Here is a 13756-nt window from a genome sequence, read left to right as displayed (position 1 = left end):
TACCAAATTGATGTCTGATTCCATGGAAGGATCAAATAGCATCCCAGTAAAGCTACATTTTTTTAGGGGGTTTAGGAAACAACGGGCTCAAGTGCAAGGGATTTCCAGTGTTAAGAACAAATGTAGTGGCCAAGCCATTGATAACTTTCTATTGGTAAGCCTATCAGGATGATATGCATTCCAAGTCATGATGACCTCATCTAACTCCATTTTCCACTGTCACTAAAAAAGAATGGATGGTTCCAAATAACTGATTTTTAATTCAACTTGCATAAGATATTAGATGATCGATGCCTCATCAGATACTATTGATAGAAACAGTTCCCCCCGTGTTTCTAAGAGCCCTGCCCATTGTCACTCCTCATCCCCAAAGGCCAAAGCACCAATGGTGTGTGTTTTAGAATATTTATTTATCTAAACTTCTTTCTTTCCATCCCTCAGTTCCCCCACTGCTTCAACCTTCAGTCTCTTCCACAACAGACAAGGGAATCTCTTTGTAGGTCAGAGAACGTCTGATATTTTTAGGTTATTTTCCACCTCAGGACTTTCTGCCATCTACCAACCAACAAACAAAATACTAAAAACATTTCCAACAAACGTACGTGTTCCTTTCAGGATGTGACCGATAAGGCCTTAATGTGTATGTACTCAAGTTGTGTGGTCTGGTAAGGCTATTCTCGTTTGTTAATCTCAGTGAAAAATAAGAACTTGTTTGAGGACCTACAAAGCGAAAACTAGTCTCTGGTGAGTGGTGACAGCCAGAGGCCACGCAAGAGTTTGTTCAGGGTTGCAGAGATTAAGCAGAGCATAATGGCGAGCGGTGTTTAAAACACAAATTTAGGCACAATCATAAGGGAGGATCATTGGGTTGGATAAGCTTCTAATACATACACAAACGATCCAGCCAATATTCTCTCACTATCTCAACCCCCTCCCTCTGTCAGAGATCCACTACCTGGGCCAGCTCCGTAAGGACAGCATGTTTCGTGTGGCCCTGGACCAGATCAGTCAGGGCCAGGTCCAGTTCTCCAGTTCTCCAACACTTTGACACACTGATCCTAGGTCAGAGTGAAGGTGGGCATTGCTTCACGGCGGTGGCTCTGGTGTGGGACGTAGACCCCCCTCCGCCCGCAGATCCCTTTGCCTTGGTGGCGGCCCTGGTGCATGGACCTTCACTGGAGGAACCGGGCCGCAGATCATCGCCGGAGGAACCAGACCACCGACCATAGGCCGGAGGCTCCAGACCGGGGACCGTCGCTGCAAGCTCCAGACCGGGGACCGTCGCTGTAGGCTCCGGACCAGGGACCGTCGCTGGAGGTTCCGGATCGTGGATCGACGCTGGAGGCTTCGTGCTGTGGATCATCACTGGACGCTTCGTGCCGTGGATCATCACTGGAGGCTTCGTGCTGTGGATCGTCGCTGCAGGCTCCGGGCCGTGGATCATCACTGTAGGCTTCCTGCCGTGGATCATCACTGGAGGCTTCGTGCTATGGATTATCACTGGAGGCTTCGTGCCATGGATCATCACTGGAGGCTTCGTGCCATGGATCATCACTGGAGGCTTCGTGACATGGATCATCACTGGAGGCTTCGGGCCATGGATTATCACTGGAGGCTTCGTGCCATGGATCATCACTGGAGGCTTCGTGCCATGGATCATCACTGGAGGCTTCGTGCCATGGATCATCACTGGAGGCTTCGTGCCATGGATCATCACTGGAGGCTTCGTGCCATGGATCATCACTGGAGGCTTCGTGCCATGGATCATCACCGGAGGCTTCGTGACATGGATCATCACCGGAGGCTTCGTGACATGGATCATCACCGGAGGCTTCGGGCCATGGATTATCACTGGGGGCTTCGTGCCATGGATCATCACTGGAGGCTTCGGGCCATGGATCATCACTGGAGGCTTTGAACGTGGAGCCGGAACAGATCTCACCGGACTGAGGAGACATACTGGCAGCCTAGTGAGTGGAGCTGCCACAACACATCCTGGCTGGATACCCACTCTAGCTCGGTGAGTGTGGAGAGCTGGCACAGGACGCACTGGGCTATGACGGCACACTGGAGGCATAGTGCGTAGAGCCGGCGCAGGACACACTGGACCGTGGAGGCGCACCGGAGGTCTGGAGCGCAGAGCTGGCATAACTCGTCCTGGCTGAATGCCCACTTTAGCACGGCCACTGCGGGGAGCTTGCACAAAGCGCCCCGGGCTGTGGCTGAGCACCGAAGGCATGGTGCTCAGAACCGGATAACACTGTGCTTGACCAGTCATTCTCTCCCCACGGTAAGCAAGGGGAGTTGGCTCAGGTCTACAACCTGACTCCTCCAATCTCCCTGTGTGCCCCCCACCAAAATGTTTTGGGGCTGCCTCTCGTGCTTGCTTCATTGCCGTGACTCCCTCGCTGCTTCAACCTGTTCCCATGGGAGGCAAACCTTTCCGGCCAGGATCTCCTCCCACGTCCAGGATCCTTTGCCGTCCTGGACGTTCTCCCATGTCCAGTCCACCTAACCAAGCAGCTTGGTCCGTTTGTGGTGGGATCTTCTCTAACGTCTGTTGTTAGAAGGAGACCAACATGCAGCGTGGCAAGTGTTCATGATTCTTTATTTACCCAGAACACCAAACAAAACAACAACAGAATATCGAACGTCACGTTCTGCAGGCTTCACAGAGCTAACAAAAAACAAGATCCCACAAACACCAAAAGGAGAATGACAACTTATATGTGATCCCCAATCAGAGACAATGATAAACAGCTGCCTCTGATTGGGAACCACACTCGGCAAAAAATAAAGAAACTAGAAAGCCCACCCAGTCACACCCTGGTCAAACCAAAATAGAGAATAAAAGCCTCTCTATGGCCAGGGCGTGACAGGGGCAAACGTTTCGCGTAGCCTTCCACAAACTTCCCACAATAAGTTGGGTGAATTTTGGCCCATTCCTCCTGACAGAGCTGGTGTAACTGAGTCAGGTTTGTAGGCCTCCTTGCTCGCACACTATTTTTCAGTTCTGCCCACATTTTCTATAGGATTGAGGTCAGAGCTTTGTGATGGCCACTCCAATACCTCGACTTTGTTGTCCTTAAGCCATTTTGCCACAACTTTGGAAGTATGCTTGGGGTCATTGCCCATTTGGAAGACCCATTTGCAACCAAGCTTTAACTTTCTGACTGATATCTTGAGATGTTGCTTCAATATACAGTGCCTTGCGAAAGTATTCGGCCCCCTTGAACTTTGCGACCTTTTGCCACATTTCAGGCTTCAAACATAAAGATATAAAACTGTATTTTTTTGTGAAGAATCAACAACAAGTGGGACACAATCATGAAGTGGAACGACATTTATTGGATATTTCAAACTTTTTTAACAAATCAAAAACTGAAAAATTGGGCGTGCAAAATTATTCAGCCCCTTTACTTTCAGTGCAGCAAACTCTCTCCAGAAGTTCAGTGAGGATCTCTGAATGATCCAATGTTGACCTAAATGACTAATGATGATAAATACAATCCACCTGTGTGTAATCAAGTCTCCGTATAAATGCACCTGCACTGTGATAGTCTCAGAGGTCCGTTAAAAGCGCAGAGAGCATCATGAAGAACAAGGAACACACCAGGCAGGTCCGAGATACTGTTGTGAAGAAGTTTAAAGCCGGATTTGGATACAAAAAGATTTCCCAAGCTTTAAACATCCCAAGGAGCACTGTGCAAGCGATAATATTGAAATGGAAGGAGTATCAGACCACTACAAATCTACCAAGACCTGGCCGTCCCTCTAAACTTTCAGCTCATACAAGGAGAAGACTGATCAGAGATGCAGCCAAGAGGCCCATGATCACTCTGGATGAACTGCAGAGATCTACAGCTGAGGTGGGAGACTCTGTCCATAGGACAACAATCAGTCGTATATTGCACAAATCTGGCCTTTATGGAAGAGTGGCAAGAAGAAAGCCATTTCTTAAAGATATCCATAAAAAGTGTCGTCTAAAGTTTGCCACAAGCCACCTGGGAGACACACCAAACATGTGGAAGAAGGTGCTCTGGTCAGATGAAACCAAAATTGAACTTTTTGGCAACAATGCAAGACGTTATGTTTGGCGTAAAAGCAACACAGCTGAACACACCATCCCCACTGTCAAACATGGTGGTGGCAGCATCATGGTTTGGGCCTGCTTTTCTTCAGCAGGGACAGGGAAGATGGTTAAAATTGATGGGAAGATGGATGGAGCCAAATACAGGACCATTCTGGAAGAAAACCTGATGGAGTCTGCAAAAGACCTGAGACTGGGACGGAGATTTGTCTTCCAACAAGACAATGATCCAAAACATAAAGCAAAATCTACAATGGAATGGTTCAAAAATAAACATATCCAGGTGTTAGAATGGCCAAGTCAAAGTCCAGACCTGAATCCATTCGAGAATCTGTGGAAAGAACTGAAAACTGCTGTTCACAAATGCTCTCCATCCAACCTCACTGAGCTCGAGCTGTTTTGCAAGGAGGAATGGGAAAAAAATTCAGTCTCTCGATGTGCAAAACTGATAGAGACATACCCCAAGTGACTTACAGCTGTAATCGCAGCAAAAGGTGGCGCTACAAAGTATTAACTTAAGGGGGCTGAATAATTTTGCACGCCCAATTTTTCAGTTTTTGATTTGTTAAAAAAGTTTGAAATATCCAATAAATGTCGTTCCACTTCATGATTGTGTCCCACTTGTTGTTGATTCTTCACAAAAAAATACAGTTTTATATCTTAATGTTTGAAGCCTGAAATGTGGCAAAAGGTCGCAAAGTTCAAGGGGGCCGAATACTTTCGCAATGCACTGTATCCACATAATTTTCCTTTCCTCGTGATGCTACCTATTTTGTGAAGTGCACCAATCCCTCCTGCAGCAAAGCACCCCCACAACATGATGCTGCCACCCCCATGCTTCACGGTTGGGATGGTGTTCTTTGGCTTGCAAGCCTCCCCCTTTTTTCACCAAACATAACGATGGTCATTATGGCCCAACAGTTCTATTTTTGTTTCATCAGTCCAAAAAGTATGATCTTTGTCCTCATGTGCAGTTGAAAACCGTAGTCTGACTTTTTTATGGCGGTTTTGGAGCATTGGTTTCTTCCTTGCTGAGCGGCCTTTCAGGTTATGTCGATATAGGACTCGTTTTACTGTGGATGTAGATACTTTTATACCGGTTTTCTCCAGCATCTTCACAAGGTCCTTTGCTGTTGTTTTGGGATTGATGTACACTTTTCGCACCAAAGTATGTTCATCTCTAGGAGACAGAATACGTCTCCTTCCTTGCTCCCAAGGATGAACCAGACTACAATTTTTCTTCTGAGGTCGTGGCTGATTTCTTTTGTTTTTCCCATGATGGCAAGCAAAGAGGCACTGAGTTTGAAGGTAGGCCTTGAAATACATCCACAGGTACACCTCCAATTGACTCAAATGATGTCATTTACCCATCTAAAGCCAAGACATAATTTTCTTGAATTTTCCAAGCTGTTTAAAGGCACAGTCAACGTAGTGTATGTATACGTCTGACCCACTGGAATTGTGATACAGTGAATTATAAGTGAAATAATCTGTCTGTAAACAATTGTTGGAAAAATTACTTGTGTCATGCATAAAGTAGATGTCCTAACCAACTTGCCAAAACTATAGTTTTTTACCAAAAATTTGTGGAGTGGTTGACAAACGAGTTTTAATGACTTCAACCTAAGTGTATGTAAACTTCTGACTTCAACTGTATATGGGGCTTTGGTGACAAACGGATGACACTGTGATAGACTACATCCAATTTGCTGAGTAGAGTGTTGGAGGCTATTTTGTAAATGACATCGCCGAAGTCGGTAGGATAGTGAGTTTTATGAGGGTATGTTTGGGGGCATGAGTGAAGGATGCTTTTTGAGAAATAGGAAGCCGATTCTAGATTTAGATTTAGATCAAACACGGTCTATGACCCCTGATTGGTGTCACACTTTATCCCCAGCCCCAGCGAATACACCTGACTCCAATAATCAACTAATCATGATCTTCAGTTTAGGACGCAATTAGTTTAATGAGATGTGTTTGCTAGGGATGGGGGAAAAGTGTGACACCCATAGCCACAGGACGTAGGGGTGCTGAGGGTGCTGCAGCATCCCCTGATAAGTCATAATAAAATAATTATTAATATACAAATAAATTACCCATCTACGAGCAGAGAAAACTAAAACAAATGAACTGCTGCTGAGGTCCCTTATACTTTGAGGGCCTAACCACAGTATTACATGCCTTTATTTTTAAATCACATGTAGTCCCATTTCAGCGTACGTGTAATGTTTTGTATTGTAGGATGGAGCGCTACAGCTCTCTGAGCCGAGAGGAGGTGGTGGGGAACATCCCCATGATGTTCATTCATTCCCCCTCTGCCAAAGACCCCACCTCCAGAACCCGCCATCCAGGTAGCTGTCTCAACCCACACATGCACCAATAATAAATCAATCACATCCAATGTGTGACATGCTTCGTAAACAACAGGTGCAGACTAACAGTGAACTGCTTCCTATATAGAATATAACACTGTATTTGAATTCATAGAGCACCGTCACACCCACAGAAACTCTGAAAAGACAGAGTAAAGCACAGTAAATCAAATTTTAAAAAATTGAGATGATCAGTGATGATCCTTCAATGCTGCCGAAGGTCTTTTCATACAAAAAAAAGGGCAGAGAGTTTGAGATATTAATGATGAGAAGCAGTATTTATAGTTCAAATGATTGTGTTCTAAGACTCTCTCTCCACCTCCCAACAGGGAAGTCCTTTATGACTCTGTTGACCATGGCCAAGTTTGAGTGGTTTGAGGACTGGAAAGATACCGAGCTAAACAAGAGAGGGTTCGATTACGAAGAGCTGAAGATGAGCATGGCCAAGGAGCTCCTAGATTGGGCACTGGTTGTCTTCCCTCAGCTCAGGGATAAGGTACTTTGAAAATATAGCTTCATTTGAACATAACTGGTCAAAATACATTGTCATATTCAATTTTAGGATGTATACCGTAGAGTAGAGTTTTTTGGACAATCCAAAGAGGCATTATAATTCGTTACCACACCCATTGTGCTTGAAATCAAGACTTCTTTGAAGCAATAATGTCATCCAATTGTAATGATGTCTCATACCTGCTGGCTGTCTCTGTACCTACCAGCACAAGATGTTGAAAATATGTATTTTTGGTTGAAAGATGTTGAAAAAAAAACGTATTTCATCCAATTTTACTCACTGGGTACCTTGTGTGTCTATAGGTGGTGTATATGAATGGATGCTTCCACATCCCTGACCAACATGCACTACCTGGGCGCCCCGCGTGGGGAGATGTATGTGGCTGAACACAACCTGGACTGCTACAGCCGGGAGACGGTGGCCAGAACCCGGCCCCCCACGCCCATCAAGGGATTCTACCTCACCGGTGAGAAAGAAATTGTTCAGTGTTGTAGTATTTGAGTTTTATTTGAGTACATTTGTCACAAAGGCACAAGGTGATGCTCGACTGTGGCAGTTGTACGAGTTAGTCAGTGGAATAAAATGCAAGAACTGAAAGTCATTTTAAGGCGCTACCGTAGATAATACTGTTTCTGGTCTATGCTAGATGGTTCTACACATTGTACAAACTTACCATCAGTAGTTTTCATTTCAGCAAACCCTTTTGTCTTGTTCTGAACCCCAGGCCAGGACGTGTTCTGTAACGGGATGGCTCTGCACAGAGGAATCCTGTGTGCCTCGACAGTTCTGGACCGTATTCTCTACATGGACCTCCTAGCTCTGAAGAAACATCTCAAAAAGCAGACTCGTGAAAAGGCTCGTAACAAAGCCTGAGAAACCATTTGGACACAGCACTGACCACAGTCAAAATCATGATATAAACCAATATAATGTAGGTTACTGCGTACAGTATGTCACATTTCTTCACCCTATCAATCAGTTTAATGTAACAGCGCCATTTTGTCTTATATTGAATTCCATATGTCTTTCTTTATTACCTGTTATTATCTGTTACCTGTTATGGTCACTTTGCCATCTGGATTCCACACAGTCGTGAATGATTACTACTCTTTAGTCAGATCACACCAGGCAGAAACGTGGTTTTGTTTTATGCTTTGTTTCCATTGAAGTGCTTCTGTAGTACAGACACGCCTCATTAAGGTGCACTTTTCCCCCTGAAAGTCTGTTACATTTGTCCTCTCCAATGTGGGTAGTTTCAACCAGATTATGTACAAATTATACTTGTTACAATCCATTGCAACCAAGTAATTCTGTAACGGTAATACCTATCACTGTAACACTGTGGTTACACTGCTGTAACTTTTGCGCCTAGTACTGTAGCCAGCCACCGGGTAGGTTTCAGCTTGTTCTGTTCTATCAGCTTGTTCTGTTCTATCTACTCAAATGCAGATAGGAGAAAATAAGTCACTCTCAAATGCAGATAGGAGAAAATAAGTCACTTTCAAGCTGCACCTCACGTCTCAGTACAACACTGTGCTGGGAACTATACTTTGAACTCTCATGCCATTAAAAACACTTCACAACCAGTATTACAGTGCATTTGGAAAGTATTCAGACCTATTCTTCCACATTTTGTTATGTTACAGCCTTATTCTAAAATTGATTAAATTGTTGTTTTCCCTCATCAATCTACACACAATACCCCATAACGACAAAGCAAAAACAGTTATTTTGTACTTTTATTTTTATGTTATTAAAAATAAAAAACGGAAATATTAAATTTACACAAGTTTTCATACCCTTTACTCAGCATTATGTTGAAGCACCTTTAGCAGCAATTATAGCCTCGAGGCTTCTAGGGTATGACGCTACAAGCTTGACACACCTGTATCAGAGGAGTTTCTCTCATTCTTCTCTGCAGATCATCTCAAGCTCTGTCGGGTTGGATGGGGTGTGTCGCTGCTTAGCTATTTTCAGGTCTCTCTAGAGATGTTCGATTGGGTTCAAGTCCAGGCCCTGGCTGGGCCATTCAAGGACATTCAGAGACTTGTCCCGAAGAAACTCCTGTGTTGTCTTGGCTATGTGCTTAGGGTCATTGTGCTGTTGGAAAGTGAACCTTCACCCCAGTCTGAGGTCCTGAGCGCTTTGGAGCAAGTTTTCATTAAGGATCACTCTGTACTTTGCTACGTTCATCTTCCCCTCGATCCTGAGTAGTCTCCCAGTCCCTGCCGCTGAAAAACATCCCCACAGCATGATGCTGCCACCACCATGTTTCACCAAGCATCCTACAGATGTGACACTTGGCATTCAGGCCAAAGAGTTCAATCTTGGTTTCATCAGAACAGAGAATCTTGTTTCTCATGGTCTGAGAGTCTTTAGGTGCCTTTTGGCAAACTCCAAGCGGGCTGTCATGTGCCTTTTACTGAGGAGTGGCTTCCATCTGGCCACTCTACCATAAAGGCCTGATTGGTGGAGTGCTGCAGCGATGGTTGTCCCTCTGGAAGGTTCTCCCATCTCCACAGAGGAACTCTAGATCTCTGTCAGAGTGACCATCGGGTTCTTGGTCACGTCCCTGGCCAAGGCCGTTCTCCCCCTATTGCTCAGTTTGCCCGGGTGGCCAGCTCTAGGAAGAGTCTTGGTGATTCCAAACTTCTTCCATTTAAGCATGATGGAGGCCACTGTGTTCTTGGGGACCATCAATCATGCAGAAATGTTTTGGTACACTTCCCCAGATCTGTGCCTGGACACAATGCTGTCTCAGAGCTCTACGGACAATTCCTTCAACCTCATGGCTTGGATTTTGCTCTGACATGCATTGTCAACTGTGGGACCTTATATAGACAGGTGTTTGCCTTTCCAAATCATGTCCAATCAATTGAATTTACCACGGTGGACTCCAATCAAGTTGTTGAAACATCTCAAGGATGATCAATGGAAACAGGATGCACCTGAGCTCAATTTCGAGGATCGAAACTTCTGAATACGTATGTAAACAAGGTATTTCTGTTTATTTTTAATGTTTAATACATTTGCAAAAAAAACAAAAAAAAAACAGTTTTTCACTTTGTCATTATGGGGTATTGTTTGTAGATTGATGAGGACATTTTTGTATTTAATCCATGTTAGAATAAGGCTGTAATGTAACAAAATGTGGAAAAAGTCAAGGGGTCTGAATACTTTCTGAATCCACTTTATACTATGTAAAAGTTGATGAATCACACTCACGTGTTGAGTAACTTTGCACTGAGACCTGTCCTGAAGACATGTGTTAGTTCCCCAAGTTAATGCCTAGGGCTAACACAGTCCACAAGCAAACAAGAGACCCAGGTTTCGAACCCAGTCTGTCATATTTGCAAAATGCTAGTATTGCGCATCACACATTTTGAGACCCAAAACAGTGTTGGGTTAGTAGCATTGAGGCATCTCAATAACAACTGCTCAACCTCTGGTCTAGTCTTAGATAACGAATAACAGAGATGGGCCATATATCTGTTTTGATCATAGTTCCTCATAATTTTGATCATAGTTTACGGTCATAGACGGAGTCCATCCAAATCATCTTGGCTCCTGGACTCTGTCCATGCATTTCAAGGCTGTGTTGAAACAATGACTTATCAATGATCCAAGACCAGCTAAGTAAATCCCTGCCATTGTGACAATGCGTCATCATAATGCTGACTCAAATGTCCATGATCCTCAAGGCGTTGTCAGACACAATGTAAGTAATGTAATGTATGTCCCCCTAATTGCCCTGAATTCCACTGTTGATCTTACAGCTATTGTATGCAGTAATCATTAGCCTATGAACCAGAGTTATACTGTTAGCACTGAGGCGGTGTGCCCTAGTAGGAAGAACGCTGTATGCAGCTCACCCTGCACTATCAGCCCCAATATAAATAAAATGACCAAGTCTACTTCTGATAAGCTTCCCAGTAAAGCTGTCACACCCTGATATGTTTCACCTGCCTTTGTGCTTGTCTCAACCCCCCCTCCAGGTGTCACCCATCTTCCCCATTATCCCCTGCGTATTTAAACCTGTATTCTCTGTTTGACTGTTGCCAGTTCGTTTTGTTCGTGAAAGCTACCAGCGTTTGTTCCCCTGCTCCGGTCTGTTTCTTGCTCCTGTTTTCTAGTCCTTCCTGGTTTTGACTGTTCTGCCTGCCCTGACCCTGACCCTGAGCCGGCCTGCCTTTCTATACCTTGCCCCACCTCACTGGATTATTGACCCCCGCCTGCCTTTGACCGGTCGTTTGCCTGCCCCTGTATTCTAAATAAACTTTTGTTTCTTCGACACCATCTGCATCTGGGTCATACCTGAAACGTGATAAAAGCATTAAAATCAATCAAGCAGCCCAGAGAAGTGCTAAAAAACTGTCCACATGAACATATGCAGCCTGAGAAACAAGGTCCATGAAGTCAATAACTTGCTTATAACAGATGACGTTCACATTCTGACTAGCTCTGAAACTCACTTACATTATACCTTTGATGATACAGTGGTAGCAATATATAACGTCTACAGAAAAGACAGAAATGCCAATGGGGGTGGTGTTGCAGTCTGTATTCAGAACCACATTCCTGTAAAGCTTAGAGATGATCTCATGTGAAATACTGTTGAAGTAATATGGCTACAGGTTCATCCGCCTCACCTTAAGCCCACTCTTGTTGTAAGCTGCTATAGACCACCAAGTGCTAACAGTCAGTATCTGGATAATATGTGTGAAATGCTTGATAATGTGATATCAACAGTATATTTTCTGGGTGATTTAAATATTGACTGGCACTCATCAAGCTGCCCACTCAAGAATAAAATTCAAACTGTAACCAGTGCCTGCAGCCTGGTTCAGGGTCTCAGTCAACCTACCAATGTATTTACAAACAGCACAGGAATTAAATCATCAACATGTATAGATCACATCTTTACTAATGCTGCAGAAGTTTGCTTTAAAGCAGTATCCAAATCGATAGGATGTAGTGATCACAATATCGCAGCCATATCTAGGAAAACCAAAGTTCCAAAGGCTGGGCCAAATATACTGTATAAGAGGTCATACAATAAGTTTTATAGTGATTCAAATGTTGATGATGTAAATAATATTTGCTGGTCTGTGGTGTGTAATGAGGAGCAACCAGACGCTGCACTTGACACATTTGTAAAATTGCTTATTCCAGTTACTAATAAGCCTGCACCCATTAAGAAAATGACTGTAAAAACGATTAAATCCCCTTGGATTGACGAGGAATTAAAAAAATTGTGTGGTTGAGAGGGATGAGGCTAAAGGCATGCCAAATAAGTCTGGCAGCCCAACTGACTGGCAAACATACTGCAAATTAAGAAATAATCTGACTAAACTAAATAAAAATGAAAATAAACTATAATATGAAACAAACAAAAATAAATTAAATAAAGAATGCTAGTATAAAGCTTTGGAGCACCTTAAATGAAATCTTGGGAAAAAAGGCAAACTCAGCTTCGTCATTCATTGAATCAGATGGCTCATTCATCACAAAACCCACTGATATTGCCAACTACTTTTTCATTTGCAAGATAAGCAAACGTATATATGATATGCCAGCAACAAACACTGACACTACACAGTCAAGTATATCTGACCAAATTATGAAAGACAAGAATTGTACTTTTGAATTCCGTAAAGTCTTTGTGGAAGAGGAGAAAAAATTATTGTTGTCTATCAACAATGACAAGCCACCGGGTTCTGATAATCTGGATGGAAAATTACTGAGGATAATATCTTGACGATATTGCCACATCTTCAATTTAAGCCTACTAGAAAGTGTGTGCACTCAGGCCTGGAGAGAAGCTAAAGTCATTCCGCTACCCAATAATAATCAATCCCCCTTTACTGGCTCAAATAGCCGACCAATCAGCCTGTTATCAACCCTTAGTAAACTTCTGGAAAAAATAGTTTGACCAGATACAAAGCTATTTCACAGTCAACAGATTGACAACAGACTTTCAGCATGCTTACAGGGAAGGGCACTCAACACGCACAGCACTACTGATGATTGGCTGAGAGAAATTGATGATACAATGATTGTGGGGGCTGTCTTGTTAGATTTCAGGGCAGCTTTTGAAATTATCGATCGTAGTCTGCTGCTGAAAAAATGTATGTGTTATGGCTTTACACCCCCTGCTATAATGTGGATAAAGAGTTACTTGTCTAACAGAACACAGAGGGTGTTCTTTAATGGAAGCCTCTCAAACATAAACCAGGAAGAATCAGGAATTCCCCAGGGTAGGTGTTTAGGCCCCTTACTTTTTTCAATCTTTACTAACGTCATGCCACTGGCTTTGAGTAAAGCATGTACTGTATGTGGATGACTCAAAACCATACACTTCAGTTACTACAGCAACTGAAATGACTGCCACACTTAACAAAGAGCTGCAGTTAGTTTCCGCAATAGGTAGCAAGGAATAAGTTAGTCCTAAATATTTACAAAACTAAAAGCATTGTATTTGTGACAAATCACTCACTAAACCCTAAAGCTCAACTACTTCTCATAATGAAAAATGTGGAAATTTAGCAAGTTGAGGTTCACAGCCCCAAGTCCAGAACAGACTATGGGAGGCGCACAGTGCCACTTAGAGTCATGACTACATGGAAGTCTATTCCACATCAGGTAACTGATGCAAGCAGTAGAATCAGCTAAAAAAAAAAAAGGTAAAAATACACCTTATGGAACAACGGGAAATACACCTTATGGAACAACGGGAAATACACCTTATGGAACAACGGGAAATACACCTTATGGAACAAC

This window comes from Oncorhynchus mykiss, chromosome 12, assembly GCF_057628025.1.
Source record: "Oncorhynchus mykiss isolate SJ-2025 chromosome 12, ASM5762802v1, whole genome shotgun sequence".
NCBI lineage: Eukaryota > Metazoa > Chordata > Actinopteri > Salmoniformes > Salmonidae > Oncorhynchus > Oncorhynchus mykiss.
This window is presented reverse-complemented; position numbering follows the sequence as displayed.